We start from the raw sequence: 17,065 nt of genomic DNA on the forward strand, positions 1-17,065 counted from the left end.
CAGTGTGGGGGAAGCTCGGCGGGACGACCCAGTTCTCCTACCAGGGAATGGCTGGGAGGAAAGCGTGAAGGGAAGCGGCTGGGGGGGGGGGGGGGGAGAGGCCTAAGGCTACCGGCACCGTAGCCAGGCCCGGGAGACACAGCACTGCACTGCATGCCTCTTCCTTCAGGTGGTTTTGTTTAGGGTAGAATTGGATTTTTTGAGCATGGAGCCTCTTCCTAAGTAGGCAAGTGCTGTAACTCTTGAGCTGCTTTTGCTCAAGGCCAGCACTCTACCACTTGAGCCACAGTGCCACTTCTGGCTTTTTCTGTGTATGTGGTGCTGAGGAATGGAAGCCGGGGCTTCACGCATGCGAGGCGAGCGCTCTACCGCTAAGCCACATTCCCAGCCCACCTGTTCCTAGGTTGTATCACCTGACCATTTGGGTCACAGAGTATGTTGAATGTTCCTCTCTCGTGCTCACACGCACACACACACACACACACACACACACACACACAGAGCAGCCTCTGTCTCCTGCCTTCCGCCTCCTCCATGTCCACCCTGCAGGCTCTCAGCAGTGCGGCCTGAACGTCACTGCAGTCATTAAGGACTGACCCTCTCCCCTGGGAGTGGTTGCTGATGCCCCCACCCAAGGAGCAAAAGCGTGACAAAGAGAATTGCTTCTTCCTATGGTGATGAATCAGTTCCTGAAGATACAGCTCCAAGAACGGGATAACTCACGGCTGGATTTCGGGGCAGAGGGAGGAGAGAAAATAGCCAACAGGGCATCCACTCATGCAACAGAGGAGCCAGGGCATGAGACGGTGGGGGGGGGGGGCCCTCCCTCCCCTTCTCAGACAGCCCATGGAGTGGGCGAACAGTGCCCACCCGAGATCCACGCACCCAGCATCTGCGAGTGGGGCCTTGTCTGGCTAAGGGTTCTTGGCAAATGTCACCAAGGACCTCAAATGAGGCCACCCTGGATTCACGGGGCTAAAATCCTCAAACCTCGCGTCAATCCTCGCGGTGAACAGAGACAGGCAGACAGCAGGGCCTCACGGAGCTGGTGACAAACATGGAGGCAGAGACTGGCGCAATGCAGGTAGCAGCCAAGGAACAGCCGGCAGGCCGGGCCACTACCCGGAGCTGGATAAGAGGCAGGGGTGGATTCTCCCTCAGAGATTCTCGAAGGAACCAACCGTCCGGGTGACTTGCTTTCAGACTTCTAGCCTCCTGAGCTGCGAGGAAATCTAGTTCTGTTATTCAAGGCACTAAATTTGTGGGCATTTCTAATACATTTAATTAATTAATTAATCAGTGCCCGTGGAGCAGCCAGGCTGCAGAGAGAGCTACTGAGGGAGGGCGGAAGGGGGCTCAGACTGAGGCTGGGGTGGGGTTTGCCTCTGGTGATCCATTTGGGAAAATTAAATTCTTTTCATGCAACACACACACACACACACACACACACACACACACACAATTCCAGATGGACTGAGGCCAAAATGTGAGACAGAAAACTTGAAAATATTTAGTTGAAAATACAAGACAATATTTCCATAACCTTGGTGTAGGAAAAGATATCTTAAGCAAGATAAGCCTTGAAGCTTGAAGCATGTGGAGGCTTGGGGAGCGGGTAAACAAGCCCCCAGCCAGGCTGGGAGCCGCAGAAGAGGCTGGCTATGTCGGCGAGGGCCCAGGACTTACAAAGAATTCCTGCAAATAGACATGAAAGTTGCCTCTTACCACCAATGCAAACATGAACCAAGAAACAAATGGAGAGAGAGAGAGAGAATGCACGCACATGCGCATTGGTTCTAGAGCTCGACCTGAGGGTCTGAGCTTCTTTTGCTCAAGGCTGGTGCTCTGCCGCTTGAGCTACAGCTCCACTTCGGGCTTCTTGTTGGTGAACTGGAGGTGAGCGTTTCATGGTCTTTCCTGCCCAGGCTGGCTTCAACTTGTGATCCGCAGAAGCGTACAGTGACAAGCCTGAGCCGCCCAGCAGCTTTGTGCTGGTTACTTTTGATTTGGGTTTTGTTTCCTGCCCAGGTTCTTGTCTGGTTCCCGATCCGCCTGTGGTCTTGTCATAGTTGGGCTGACATGCCCCGCTATCCCAGCTTTGCGGGGAGATAAGATTGGGAAGGTTGAAGTTCTAGGCCAGCTCCAGGAAGAAGATGCTTTGGAATCCATCTCTGTGGGAGAAGCTGACATGTTTAGATTTGGTTTCCACCCCCAGAAAACACTCTGAAGTTTCTCCGCACACAAAGTAAGTTGCTGAAAGCCACAATCTAGCCATATTTTCAAGCATGCACACACACACACAATTCGAAAAGAACAACACAACAGAATGACTTTCCCTCCCCATTTTCTTTTTCATAAAGCAACAAGAGAATTCAGATCTACCTTTCTAGTCATGGTATAATTCAAGGGAACAAAAAAATACATCAAGAAAGAAGCTGACAGCAAACCAACACAAACTCGGCCTGTCCTGCAAAGACCTGCAAATCCCCAGCCCAGAAAGCACAGGGCCAAGAGGAAATGCAAAGAGTAAACAAATCCACCCAAGAGCTGTCCAGCCGTCCACACCTCCTCCCGTCAGGGGGCGGAGTGTGGGGCCTTACCTTAGCTCACAACTCGCAAGCCAGGAGAGAAGGGACCTCCCAAGTCGTATTCAGAGAGGTGGGGAGCCTGTAGCTCTAGTGTAGGACCAGGTCAAAGCGAGTCGGGAATTCTGAATCACAAGGGCAGGCCAGGAAAGCTACGATGAATGCTCCATTTGATTCTAGGTGTGTGTGTGTGTGTGTGTGTGTGTGTGTGTGTGTGTGTGTGTGTGTGTTTCAGTTCTACAGTTTGAACTCAGGACCTTGTGCTTCTTAGGCAGGCCCTCAACCCTTTTTGCTTGCCTTTTTTGTCCAGGCTGGGCGGGACTGTGATCCCCCTATTTACGTTTGTGTTCAAATCCCACCCCTCCCCGCACTGTTCCTACAGTGCCTACGGGAGTTTTATACCTAGGAATTCAACTTCCGGATAGAGAGGCACATTCCAAGCGCTAGTGCTGTACGAGGAGGATGGGCTGTGAGCTCTTCTGAGCACGTCGTGGAGATCCGGACGGAAACCAGTGCGACGGGCGGGGCAGGCGGGCTCAGGGAAGCAGGGGGCGACGCCGCGGAGGGGCCGGCAGACACATCACCTGTCCCGGGAAGCTGTTCTCCCTGCGGGTACTGGAGTTTGAACTCGGGACCTCTTCCTTGCCACACAGGTGCTCTACCCCGTGAGCGATGACCACCTCCCCCCCCCCCCCGCCTGTGGGTGTGTCAGGTGGCAAAGTTCCAGTCCTGAGCCAAGCGCTGGCCCATGGAGAAAGCTGGAAGCTCTTTGCGGGCCCGAGACTGAGAACCCGAGTCCGCCATCCTTCAAGGAACGAGAGGGACCAACGTCATCTCCCAAGGAGGAAAACGTCCTGGGAACAGCACTTCTTGATTAATAAACAGGTTCCTTCGATAGAAGGCCTGTTTGGAAATCCTTCACCTCACCCCAAGACATCGTATCCTTTACCTCTACAGTAATTGTGAAGAAGGCGCCTTCTTTGACACGTTCGGAAATATGTGAAACGTGTTGGGGAGTGGCGGAAGTCCTGCCGGGGGTGGGGGGTGTCCTGGCTGGGCCCCACTTGTTTAGGGGGACCAGGGCAGAGAGATTGCTGAAGGCTTTGGCACGTTCAGGCCCCTGCTGCTTCACTAGGGCCCCCAACTCGAACCCGCACACGCTGCAAGTTGAAGGAAGCCGGCAGCTCTGATGCGGTACAGCCAAGGGTGTCCACCTTGCAGACACAGCCGGACTGACCTCTGACCCGGAAGGGCATGCCTAGCCTGGAAGGGTGCCGGCCGTTCCTGGGCCTCCGCACACGCACCCCCCGTGCAAGCCTTGGCTCTGCGGGCTGGGCCTGTGTGGGTTCGGCGCGCCGCTCGCGCCCTCTGCTGGCCGTTTCCGCGGCCTGCACCTGACGCCGGGGTGTGGCCCGGGGTTTGTGGGGAGGTCGCAGCAGAAATGAGGCCTGGGACAGACAGGCCTCCCCCCGCCCCCCTTTCGCGTGGCACTGGGGACGGAACGCCGGGTTTCGGGCGTGCTGGGGGAACTCGTACCGCTGCAGCCATGCTGCCAGCCCTTTCGCGTCGGAGGCGGGGTCCCGACGTTCTCCCCACCATCGCCCCACCTTCTCGGGCTCCTGCGAGCAGCTCGGAAGCAGCTGGGATTACAGGGGCGCGCCGGGCGCCAGGGTTCTCACCTTACGTTTGCACGCCCCCCCCCCCCGACTGTATGGGTCCTGACGCACCTGCCCTGGGTTCCAGGACTTGAGTCGGATTCAGATGAGAAAAGGCAGGCTCCTCAGGACCGAGCCCACGCCCAGAGGCCTCCGCCGCGCAGGTGAGGACCAACAGCTTTCTCAGAGGAGCAGAAAGCAACCTCGGGTGCTTTGGGCTTAAGCCTGGTCACCCCTGGGCTACTGTGTCGGGGGGGGCGGTGCACAGCAGGCCATTCCTCCACACGGTCCCTCCCCCCCCCCTCACTGCAGTGGGGAAAGGGCTAACTGGGCTCCTGTGCGGGCAGCTTTGAGCCAGGGGAAAGGCTGTCTCCATCCTGCCAGGGAAGCCCTGGCTGCGAACTCGTTATCTGCAGCCGGTCCGCAGGTCGGACGCCCAAGGCCTAGGGTCTGGTATACAAGCCCCAGGGGAAGCCCTCTCCTCCCCCGAAGGCCCCGAGTGAGGCTCAGGACTGGGCCAGGACTCTGAAGTGTGTGCGCAGGCAACACCAACTAACACAAGGATGCACTCTGGGCAGAGCAGGTGCCCACCCCTCCCTTCCCACAATGCCCTTGCCACCCAAATCCATCTCAGCCCTGTGGGGTGCAGGATCCAGGCCGCCTCAGCCTGGTGAGGTCCTGAGCGGCCCCGAGAGCCCTCAGGGCAGTTGCTCTGTCGGGATATGCCCCACGTCCACGAGGAGATGGGGAGCAAGAGGGCAGGGGCAGAATTAGTCCCCACTGGGCACCCCCAATCCCACTGCCCCGACCCAGGACTGGGTCACACAGCCGAGCACTCATTACCCAGTTTCCTTGTGCAGAGCCAGGCAGCCGAGGAGTGGTAAGCCCAGCACTTGAACTCAGACCTTTCCATGTCCAATACACCCATGCTCTTAGAGTGACGTGGGTTGGGCCTGTGGTCCACACTGACTTCCAGATGTTTTGCACAGTTGGTCCTACCCCCACTCCACCCCTTTGGGCAGCAACACTCAGTGGTCAAGGCTCAAGGACTTCCTCCAGGGTCTGCTTCTTCCTGCCTCAGTTTCCTCGTTTGTAAATCATGACCGTAGTACCTACCTCGAGGGGCTCATGGAGGGATGGGTATGTGCACGTAGCTAATTCTTAAAGAGTTTTTTGGACAGATGAGGGGGTCTAGTATTCACTCGTGTGAACCCTCAGCCCTGGCTGCACACCGGGGAGCTGGAGAAGGAAGCCAGCAGGTGGGCCGTGGGCCGTAGCCCCACGGTTGATGGAGTTGAAATGTGGTCGTTGGCGGTACTCAGGCCAAGGTGAGCATCTCTGGTGTCCTGGGCTCCAGGCCAGTGGGGGCAGGTGTGCGTGAGGAGGGGAGGGCCGCCTGCCCGCCCTCCTGTCCTCATTCCTCCTCAGCTGGGAGGGAGTCACCCCTCGGATGGAGGTCAGCTGGCCCCAAATGAGAGTTCCCTGATCCAATCCTGAGGTCGTCCTGATGTGGCTGGAGAGCGAGGCCCCACCTGCGGCCTGACTCCTGCTGGGTAAGGCCCCTGTTCCGTGTGTGTGTGTGTGTGTGTGTGTGTGTGTGTGTGTGTGTGTGGACTTCCTGCCTTTTCTGTGTATGTGGTGCTGAGGAACAGAACCCAGGACTTCATGCATGCAAGACGAGCACTCTACCACTAAGCCACATTCCCAGCCCACCTGAGGGTCTTTGTGTCCGAATCTGAAAAGTCCCGGGGGGGGGGGGTGTAGAGTCTAGGCTGGGCTCCGCGGAGGCTCTGTTATAATCCTCATGCTGGAGGCCACCTTGGACCTGGTCCGGATGTGCCCGGAAGTGCCACCCCCAGACTTCTTCTTCTGGAAAGTCTCCTGTGGGGCTGGGCTGGGCAGAGGGGGAGCGCTACCTTGCCCTCATTGGCAGGGTGTCCTCACCTCTGCCCTTCAGGCCCAAGGGCTGAGCCCCCCAATGCGATGACCATGAGGGAAGTGTGCCCTCCGCCCTCAGACAGAAGGGGGTTCTTCTGTGTGGGAACTGGGAGCAAGACGCCTCCCCCGCCCCCCCACCCCCGCCATGCAGGTAAGTGCATTCCCTGTCCTGGCTTCCAGGCAGCACCTCGGGGACCCCTCGAGGTGACAAGCTCCAGAATCCAGAGCCACACCGGGCCGAGTTGGACTCCTGCCTGTCCCGCTGTGTGCGTGTTATGCGGGGCGCGGCCGCCGTGCCCGCCGTGCCGCCGTGGGTGGCTGAGTGGCGGTGGGTGGGCCGGATGCCCCTAAGGCCCGCGTGGTGGGCGAGGGGCGAGGACAGGAAGCCGCGTGGTCCCTCGCGGAGGGAGCGGCTCGCCAGCACCTCCAGCTCTGTGTCCTGGGATGGGAGGGCGTCCCGGGAGATGTGCGTGGACCGCGACATTCACTGAGTCACCGACGGAGGACCCCTGGGACCCGGACGACGCCCGCGGGCTAATGGGGCGAGGTTTCCGGGGAGGCTGTGGGGACGAGATGGGGACCAAACACGCGATAAGGGATGACAGTAAGCGTTCCGTGTCCACCACCCACGATGTGTGGCTGAGGCCCCCCCGCCCCCCCCGCCTCCTCCTCCGTGGCTGGCGGCGTGGGCCCGGCTCAGCCGGGCAGTTCTCCTGCTGATCTTGCCGGAGTTCTCGGGTCTCCTGTGACTCCGCAGGAGGCGGAGGGTTTCCGATGGCCTTGCTCGCACCTCTGGGCCTTTGTGTGGCCATCGCAGAGGCCGTGGCCTCTCCCCGTCGGTTCTCACGGCTCCCGTGGTCTAGCTGCAGGCCTCCTCGCTGCAAGGCCACTTAGAGACCCAGCCCGGAGTCTAGGCTCTGCCGCGGCCTCCTGGCCAGCCAGCAAGACAAGCACAGGGCCAGCAAACAGCAAAATCCGACTTCTGGATTGGGGGGCGGGGAGCTGCAGAGCTGTCAAACAACACGGTTTTCACATCCACCGAAGTCTGGGAGACCGAATCACCAGGTGCGGAGCGAGGCCGTTCTTTCAAATGAGTGGTTTCTGCTCGGTGCTGGTGGCTCACCTCTGTAATCCTAGCTCCTCACGAGGGCAGGGATCGAAGCCAGCCCAGACAGAACGTCCATGGGACTCTTCTCTCCGATTAACCAGTGAAAGACTGGAAGCGGAGCTGTGGCTCAAGTGGTAGAATGGCAGCCTTGGGTAAAAAAGCTAAAATCGGGTACCCGGGCCCTGATTTCAAGCTCTAGTATCAGCGCACACATACACACACACACACACACACACCCTTAAAAAAAAACAAGAAAACAAAACCCCCATTAAAAAAAACACCTCAAACCACTGGGCAGAGGCGGCCCCCGCCTGTAATCCTAGCTACTCAAGAGGCTAAGCGCTGAGGATCACGGTTTGAAGCCAGCTCTTGAGCAAAAGATCCTCAGGGCAGTGCCCAGGTCAAGGCGCCACGCCCCGGGACCAGCACCAAACCAAGCAGAGAAGCACACGAGAGGAACGCAGCACCACACACACGCAGCCCACGATTCGCCTGGCTCAGCGCGGGGTTGCTACGTCCTTGCCGGTCCCAGCCGGAGCTTCGCCCAGACCCCTCGGCCCCGAGCCCGGGTGTCCACCTCACCCCGGGCCGTGACAGCAGCAGCGCTCGGGCGGGCCGCTCCCTCCCACAGCTGGCTGGGCACTGCTGTGGGCGGAAGGCTAGAAGGATCCTTGAACCCAGACTCCCAGCACGGGATCCAGGGGGTGTGGCGGTAGCCTCTCCGAGCCCTGTGTTCTGTCTGTGAGACGGAGACAGCGGCTCTGCCCCCTGCATTGTGTGTGTGTGTGTGTGTGCGTGTGTGTGCGCGTGTCACGAGGACGCAGGCGCCGCTGAGGACTGCCACCCTGCCTTTCTCACTGGGGTCTGCCTCTGCTCTCAGCGAGACGCCCTTGACCGGGAAGCGCAGGGACTCGGTCTGCCTTCAGAGGGAAGAAAAGGACACTCTGGGAGGGTGGTGACGGGGGTCTCCCTGCTGGCCCGTGGGCGTGGGCACGGCCCCAAGTCCCCAGGTTCCAGGGCCAGCGAGGGCGAAGCTCCAGGCCCACGGGTTCTTTGTTGAAAAGGAGCCCGAGTTCACAGCCACCGCCGGTCCCCACAGGACCCGGGCGACAGGGTTCCCGCGCACACCACGTGGCCTTCTCGCTGGGACTGCAGGCCAGACTGAAGAGGCCTAGGCCTGACAGAATATTCCTCAAGGTCTCTGCCACGCACCTACGTGATACGACTGCCTTTAGCGCGTGTGTGTGTGTGTGTGTGTGTGTGTGTGTGTGTGTGTGTGTCTCCCCTGTCCATGTCCTGGGGCCTGAACTCAGGGCCTGGGCGCTATCGCTGAGCTTCTTTTGCTCAAGGCTAGCGTGCTCTACCACTTGAGCCATGGCGCCACTTCCGGCTTTTGGTGGTTAAGAAGAGATAAGCGTCTCGTGAGCTTTTCTGGCCGGGCTGCCTTCGAACCTCAATCTTCAGATCTCAGCCTCCTGAGTAACATATATTTAACTTAAAAAAACCACTCAGCGCAGGGTGGCAAGAGGGAATTCGGGTGAATTCTGTTTCTTTCCCACAGGTGGAATTTTGTGACATACAAGCAAAGTCCCCTTCCCCTGGGGAAGGGCTGGAGTCTTCCTGAGGGGCGGGGGGTGGGAGGGGGAGGGAGTGGGGTGGGGCCAGGGCAGGGGGTGGGTTGGGGGAACCGCAGCTGTTCTTCCCAGAATGAAACGGCAGTGTGTCTCCAGTGTCCCCGGCGCAGAATCAGCCACCGCAATGCCTTCCCCATCAAATTGTTTTTATTAGGTTAAGTAGTTAAACAGCTTAAAGACAACTCATTTTGTTCGGTACCCTTCTAGAAAAGATTTCAAGTTTTAAATGAACTTCCAATACATAAAACAAAATTATACCATACACAAATGTCAGGTCAAAATACAACACTCTGTTTTCAGTTTTCTTACAGTTATAAAATCCAATCAATACAAACTACATAAAAAAGATAAAACACTTTCACTGATCCTTGTACAAGAAAACGGCACAATGGCGCGAGGGCCCCAGGGCAGGCGGGGCCCCGGCCACGGCCAGCCCGCCCGGGACAGAGAGACAAAGTGCACGAGACTCCACGGAACAAAGCTAACGAACCCTTGTACATCGGGCTCCTGTAAACCATAAAGCAACGCTGGAAGAAAGGTCACGCACGGAACACTGCGTGTCGCTTGCTTCAATTTCATACCAGCAGAGGAGGAGAGATCGCTTCACAGAACAACCGGATCCACTTCCACCACACGACGTGGGACGAGACATTTCTAGAAATCTCCACCACGCTGTTGAGTTGGGGGGGGGGCGAGTTGTAAGTTGCGACTTGCTGCACGCCGCCTGCGCGGGCCGCCCCCCGAGCGTCTTTCGCTCGGCTTCTGGGTCTCCACCGCGGAGCCCCGTTTCTCGGTGGGAAGGCGGCGCTCAAGGCCGCGTCTCTCCCGCTCGCAGTAAACCCGGCCTTCTTCCCCGTGGGGAACTTGACTAGATCAGAGAGGCTACAGGGTTCCATCGCAACCCGCCCTGCATGCACCAAGTGAGGAACGACACAGGCGGAGGAAGTGGAGGTGCGCTCACGGGTGGGCGTGGGTAGGACACTTTTGGAAATCTGGTATTTATCTCGTCTTCATGGAATGGAAAAGCTCAAAATGACAGTCCTGGAAACCAGTTCTTTACAAGGTGAGTCGCACACAAGTCCCTGGAACAACAGAGGCCGGAGTGGGGAGGGGGAGGAGGGGGGGGAGGAGGGGGAGGGAGGGCCCCTGGCCAAGGGCGGCCTTGAACCTGGGAGAGTCGAGCTGGATTGGCAACCTTGTTCTCAGGGGTTTCCTTGACCACCTCTCCTAGCAGAAGACCCCGGTGACTGGGCACGAACTGGGGGCCACACCGCAGGGCGTCAGATGGGCACAGGTGTCTCTGCCCAGAGGGACACAGTGACAGAAGGAGGCCTGCCAGGGTCCTGACTCGGATGACACATGAGCAAATATAGGTGCACTGAAGGTTCCCCCGGCCTTTCTACTGAAGCCACCATAACGTTTTATGGTTGTCACAATTTGCAAGCCATGGGAGGTGCAAGGAGATGAAGTGACTCCTGATGTCACTGGTGACGCGAGCCCTGCCGGTGCTTTTCGTTACAAAGCATGAGCGGGCGAGATTTGACCCCAGTACAAGTATTCCTTGTCACCCAAAGACGGAAAGGCGGCCACCGGTGTCACTGAAACGCTGAAGTCAGAGCTAAATAGAAGAAGAGTTAGGACGGGCTCCACGGGGCGGGCCCCCAAGCAGAGGACCTGCCCGAGCCGCCCTGCGGTGGTCCCGGGCTCCAAGGCCAGGTTAGCAGAGGGGCCCCGACCCGGGCTGGCAATCTGGGCACGTAGAGCGCCGCGCCGGGGGCTGAGGTAGTGCGTGCGGCCCGCTGCGGCCTCCTCCTGGGCTCGGGACTGGGGATGCATCTCGGCCGTGCCTGGGGGTGGGGGCTGGCTGGGGCACCGGAGCTCCGCGCTCCCTCCCTCCTCCTCCGTGCTCCCTCCCTCCTCCTCCTCCGCACTCTTACCCCTTCACTACCTCAGCCACGCGGCTGAAACCCAGGCCGGGCGGGGCAGAGCTGGCCTGTCAAAACCAACATCCTTCCTCCAGAGTGCGCGCGGGGGCGGGGGGGGGGGGGACGGACGGATGCCCAGACACTAAAGCAACGGGGACCCCCCGGGGGCTGGGGAGGAGCTGTGGCGGCTGCACACCCGGTTCTGGAAGCTGCCCCTTCATGACCACAGGGCGGAGGCAGAGTGGGTGCTCACTCTCTCCCCGGGGCTGAGGGGCCAGAGGTGGATCGCCCCAAGACAGAACCACAGGAATGGGGTGCGCAGGCGTGCCCTGTGGGGGTGCAGCAGTGAGGGAGGGGCGGAGCCCCCAGCAGACCCGCGGCCCAGGCCACGGCTTCTGCTTCTGGCCTCCTAAGTCTGTCCAGGCAAGACAAGGAAAAGCAAAGGTACGGGGAAGGGCATTCTGGGTTCCAGGGGGCAGTGGGGTTCCGGGGAACGTGGAAAGGTGGCAACTCCCGGAAGCTCCCTTGGGAGCAGGTGGCGGCGGCACGAAGCTGCCCTCCAGCCTCAGCCGAGGGACCGGGCAGGGAGGGCAGGGGAGGAGGGGGAAAGGGCGTGCGAGAGCCAGCGGGGCCGCCCCTCCAACCCACCCGGTTCCCGGATGTGAACACTCCGAGGGAGCCTGGCGCTCCGGGTCCCCCCCGTCCCGCCCTCGGCCGCCTGCGCGCAGGGCCCCGCGTGGGCTCTCGGCGCCGCGTTACGGCCAGGCCATTCTAGCTCAGGACTCTGAAGTGATCAGAGGATTCGAGAGGATGGTGGGTTCAAGGCCGGCCTTGGCTACACAGTGAGAAGCAGGGGGAGGGTAAAGATGACCCAAGAACTGCCTGTAGCTCTGCCCGCTTCGCTTGCCTGAGGCAGGCACCCTGGGCGGGGGCGGGGGGGGGGGGGAGGGGGCTTCGCAGGCCCTGGTCACCGCACCCACACCCACCGCTCAGCTCCAGAGCAAGATGGCTTTTTGCCAGGCTGGGAGGAGCCCTTGCCTAGCAAGCACCACCCGCACCCGCTCCAGACCGCCCACTGCCTCACTGGAACCACACGGAAGCCACTGGAGCCCAGGATCTGAACGGGAGGAGGGGACAAAAGCAGTGTGAAAGGTTCAATAGCTGACCACTGGTATCCTGGGGTTAGATGACCTTTGCTATTTGAAGGTAGGTATGAAAGTTCACACACACACACACACACACACACATTCACACTCACCTATACACAAAATCCTTTGTTTTTGTTCCTATACAGAACATCTAAGTTAAGAAAGCCTACTTCAGGTCTACTGATCTCAAATGGAAATCCAGAAAATATTCAGTTTACTTGAGTAATAGCAATTGCTGTCTTTGACAATCTAGTGAAAAGAAAGGGGAAATTCCACTTTGGTAAAGAATCGCATAGTGAGAGGACCACATCAGGCAGATTCTGAACACAGGGCTATTTAGAGCAACTCTCACCAACCCTTCGAAAGTCTCAGGCACCTAGCATCACCGGAACACAATGCTGGAGTGCAGGGGAGAGGGGGGCAGATCCACAAAGTCAATGTGACCATCAACATGGACCTTCCCCTTCCCCAGTGTGGACAGAAGAAGCCAGAGACCAGGGACACACAGGCCCGCTGCCCCTGCCCTCCCCGGCTTCCCGGCACCTCCGGCGTGGCTAGCCGACCCGGTCCACAGCAAGGCCTCACGCCAAGTCTACACGGCCGTCCCTCTGTTCACCCAGCCGCGGAGGTGAACGCCTCCACCCTCCCACCTCAAGTAAGACATGGCGCTGGCCCTGTGCTTCTCTGCCCCGAGCCGTCGGTGGCCCAAGTCCTCAGCCCTGGACTGGCGGGAAAGGCCAGCCTGTGCTGGCTGCCAGTGCTGGGCCCACTCAGGACAGCACACTACCGAGTATTTACAGGCCACTGTGCAAAGTGATTCAACAAGAGAGTGTGGGCTGGGAAACCTTCCAGGTTGTGGTCACTTCAGGGGGGAGGGGTGTCTCAGTCACCTCAGTGGGGTCTCAGTCGCCTCAGTGGGGTCTCAGTCATCTCAGTGGGGTCTCAGTCGCCTCAGTGGGGTCTCAGTCGCCTCAGTGGGGTCTCAGTCGCCTCAGTGGGGTCTCAGTCATCTCAGTGGGGTCTCAGTCGCCTCAGTGGGGGTCTCAGTCATCTCAGTGAGGATGTCAGTCACCTCAGTGGGGTCTCAGGTGTCACTTCAGTGGGGTCTGTCACCTCAGTGGGTCTCAGTCGCCTCAGTCAGTCTCCAGCAGAGCTTCGACATGCAGATGGAGCTTTACTCCTACGGAAGGACAGCCAGGTGTAGTTATTCTGAGCTACTCCAGGCTTGGAAGAATGAATGTAACTCATCAAATGAGTCCAGTTAAGCAGGACTGTGTAGGTAGGTAGGCCTAAATAAACCTCAGTCAAAGGCCTATCTCCAATCATCCTGATTCAGAGACCAGGTAAGCTCAGACACGGGGGAAGATAGAGCTCAGGAGGTGGAAGGCACAGACCGGGGAAGTAGAGGAAGGGCTCACCATCACAGACATGAATGAGATCAGCCGGGACCTCAGGACACAATACAAGGTAGTTCCACTAGGGAAAACACCTCTGGATTTCCATTTTAATTCTGGGGTTATCAGAACCCGAGGAGAGGAGCCTAGTAAAGAGCTGCATTTCCAACAAAATGAAAGTTTCTAGGGAGCAACAGCACCTTATAGTAGTTTCAAGCATCTAAATTCTAAACACTGAGTCAAATCACAGATAGCACTCCCCACAATGCCAACAAAATTACAGATAGACCCTCCCCACTCCTAACAACATGGAAATTAAGCCCTCTATTTTACACAGCAGTGGTGTTTAAATACACTACTTTTCTGCTATATGAAAACATTGCCTTTTAAAGACTCTTTAAAGTTCAAGTTGAATTTCAAGTAATCACTCTGCAGTAGCTCCAGGAGAACTCTTGTTCCTCCCAATTTAAAGTGCCTATTTAAAAAAAAAAAAGTAGGAAAATGGAAAATACGCCTCAGAGAATTGTGTCCTCAAGGCCACTACTGCTGGCGTCCAGGCTTTCGTTAAAGCCCAGAACGTGCCGAATTCTTGTCAGCTGGCAGGGGACCAAGCACAGCACTGTACAATGAGGTAGCCGAGAGCAGAGCTCTTCCTCTGAACACAAAAGCAGGGAATACGTGTGTGTCATTCTCGCCCAAGTAAGCAAGAAAGGTGAGAAAGCAAGCCGGGTGAGGCTCACGGGGGCAAGCTGACAAAATCCATCCCCAGGGCCAAAGGTACATGTTCTTTGTGTCTGATGAGTAAAGAGCAACACAATTCAGGTGCCTAAACCTAGCTGTGCTGCGATGCTAAAACCAAGGCGCTAGAAAGTATCTCCACCGCGGACCAAGATGAGCCAATGTGTCCTGGAACTGTGAATCCCTAGAATGGCCATTGTGCTGGGCTCCGGAAGCTTGACCCCTGGCTACTTAGGAGGGTCACAGATCCGAGCCAGTCCAGGGAGAAAAGTCCTGGAGAGTCCACTTCAGGGAGGGAAGCTGGACGGGGAGTGTGTTTCTGTGATTCTAGCAAGCACGAGAAGCCTGGCACAGGCGGACTGCGGCTCAGGTGAGGCTGTTCTAACAACAACCCATGAAAGCTGGGAGCTGAGGTGCATGCCTGGAATTCTAGCTACTTGGGAGGCTGAGATTGTGATCTGAAGCCAGCCTGGAAAAATAGCAAAAAAGCCATATTCTCAAATATAGGCCAGTGGGTATGTTTGCATTATTAGACCATCAATGTCTGCAATTTTCAAATGAACTGGGAAGAATACATCAGATTTAATACAAAGCTAGCAGGGCCCTTTAACATGCTGAGACGATTTCTTTCCTCTCCCTGCTGAATGGGGTAGGAAGAAAGAACCAGAAAGTTTCAATTCCTCACGAGCAAACCTCACTTCTCTTCCAAACAGAGACACTTGGTGAACGCCTATATTTCTGACAGTTCGCTGAAAAGAAAGGCGGAGATCACTCAGGTAGCAGCCACTCAACTTGCACCCATCTGCTTGGGCTGTGCTACAAACCATTATCGTGTGCTTACAAATACTTGCATGCCTAGGGGAAAAAATCAAGCTATATCCAACAGCCTGAAGAGTACACTGGAAATCCAAACACCCGTCTCCTGCTTTTTGGATGCTACTCACATCTGACACGAGAAACGAGGCTCCCTGTCCTGAGCCCCAGAGCCTGTGCTCATAGCCACGGTCGGGGGACGGGGGACCCCTCAGCCTGTGACACGGGGGTCTGGGCAGCCGGCTCACGTGACGAGGGTAAGCAGAACCTAACATTGAAAGAGATCCATGTTACTAGGTGTGCAAGCGAGGGTGTGCAGGGCCAGGACAGAGCATCCTACAGAACATACGGAGCACTGGGTACACAGACACTGCCAGCGCTCACTGGGAACCAGATTCCTGCTCCAGAGGAAGGCAGCCTCTGTGTGCACAAGGTTTCCAGTTCAAATCCAGCCATACGAGCCTCTCAGAGTCCCTCTGCAACCAGTGAGGAGCTTCGTGCTGCTGCGAGGGTCCACACTGGCCATCAGCGTTTACTGACCACTGCGCGCGCACAGAGCCGATGGCAGAGCGAGCGAGCTGTGAGCCACAGAGGAGGCTTTGTGCTAAGCAACTGGAAACACGGGGTGCTGGTTAGATCTGTGGGGACTGGTCAGGGGCAGGGCTAGTCTTGCGGGACCTGGCTTTTCTGTCACTGGCTAAGGCGCGGCACTGGGGGAAGCAGCCTCGCCCTCCTTCCACCACGCACGCGACCACGGGGCCTGGTGAGGCAGGGGAGTCCACACCTGCTCGCCTTTGAGGACGTTTTGGGGGCCCCCAGCTCAGAACGCGGGCGGGGAACGGGCCGGGTGGAGCCGAACTCCGCACCACCTGACTCGCTGCCCTCGAGCGACCGGGGGCCCCAGGGGAGGAGGCCCACGCCGCCGGGCCAGTGAGCCCCTCCAAGCCGTCCACGCCCCAGGCGCGGGAGGACTGGCCTACCAAGGCCGGGTGGAGGGGTGCGACGGCGGGGCGCCCAGCCCGCCCCCCAGCCTTCTGGGGGCTGCATTTGGGAATGCCTCACGGCAGGGGGACAGAGAGCCACCTCCCCCAGGCTCCTCGTCCGTAAACCTGCTTCCATCTTGCCAGAGGGGACAGAGACGGACACCGAGGGAGACTTGGAACTGCAAGTGATTCTGTATTACACCGCACGGGAGCTCGACACCGCGGGACCAACGGAAGGCCGGCAGGCTCGAGGACTCATCGGAAGCACCAGGGGACAGTAATACACGTAGTTTGGAACTACAATTCCCAAAGTAAACATGGACAAACAGACGCATCAAGTCACAGGGCACAACTCACGCACGCACACGCATGCGTCCACGCGCGCAGCTGTCACACTTCTTCTCACAGAATGTCAGTGCTCCTGAAATCAACCACACACGCTTCATCTTAAATTAAACACTCAAACGTTTCAAAACAAATCTATGCTAGGATATATTAAACAAAGAAAGAAATAAACCTGCTTTAGACCCTTGCCTGAGTGAGTTCCTTTAACTACTCGCTAACTCTGACCTGAGACGACGCCCCTTCTGCTGTGGGGTGATAAAGAGCACTGCCCTTCCCCCACAGATCATCGCATTGTACGTCTTAAGACCTGCCTCAGTCTCCAAGTACAACCTACACACGATCAAAGACCACCAGGAGCTTATCAGGAAAACACGTTTCAGGGCATACATGGGAGTGCTAAAGCACAAACCTGCATGAAATGAGTTCCAATTTATTTCACAATACTAAAATTAGTGCAGTTTACAAAAAAAAAATAGGTCATGATTAATTTTAGAAGAGAAGAAAATTAAACACAACCCAACGCTTCAACATGGCAGGGCACTATTTATGTACAGGAAAAATAAGTTTGGCACTGAGCAGCTTCTGTGGGTTATTGCATCTTGGCAAATTTAGTTTAGAAAACGTCGTCTAATTTCTGCAGCTACGGCATCAATGAACTGAATTGGAAACGCATCTGAGGTTTTCGAGGTGAATTTACCAAGTCACGCAGGCGCTGCTCACAGCCCGACGGGGGTCGCGGACTCCCCGGCCACGCCCCGTCTCCCTGGGGAGGCCTGGCGCAGACGGGGAGGGATTCTAA

Source organism: Perognathus longimembris, chromosome 10 (assembly GCF_023159225.1).
Source record: "Perognathus longimembris pacificus isolate PPM17 chromosome 10, ASM2315922v1, whole genome shotgun sequence".
Lineage (NCBI taxonomy): Eukaryota > Metazoa > Chordata > Mammalia > Rodentia > Heteromyidae > Perognathus > Perognathus longimembris.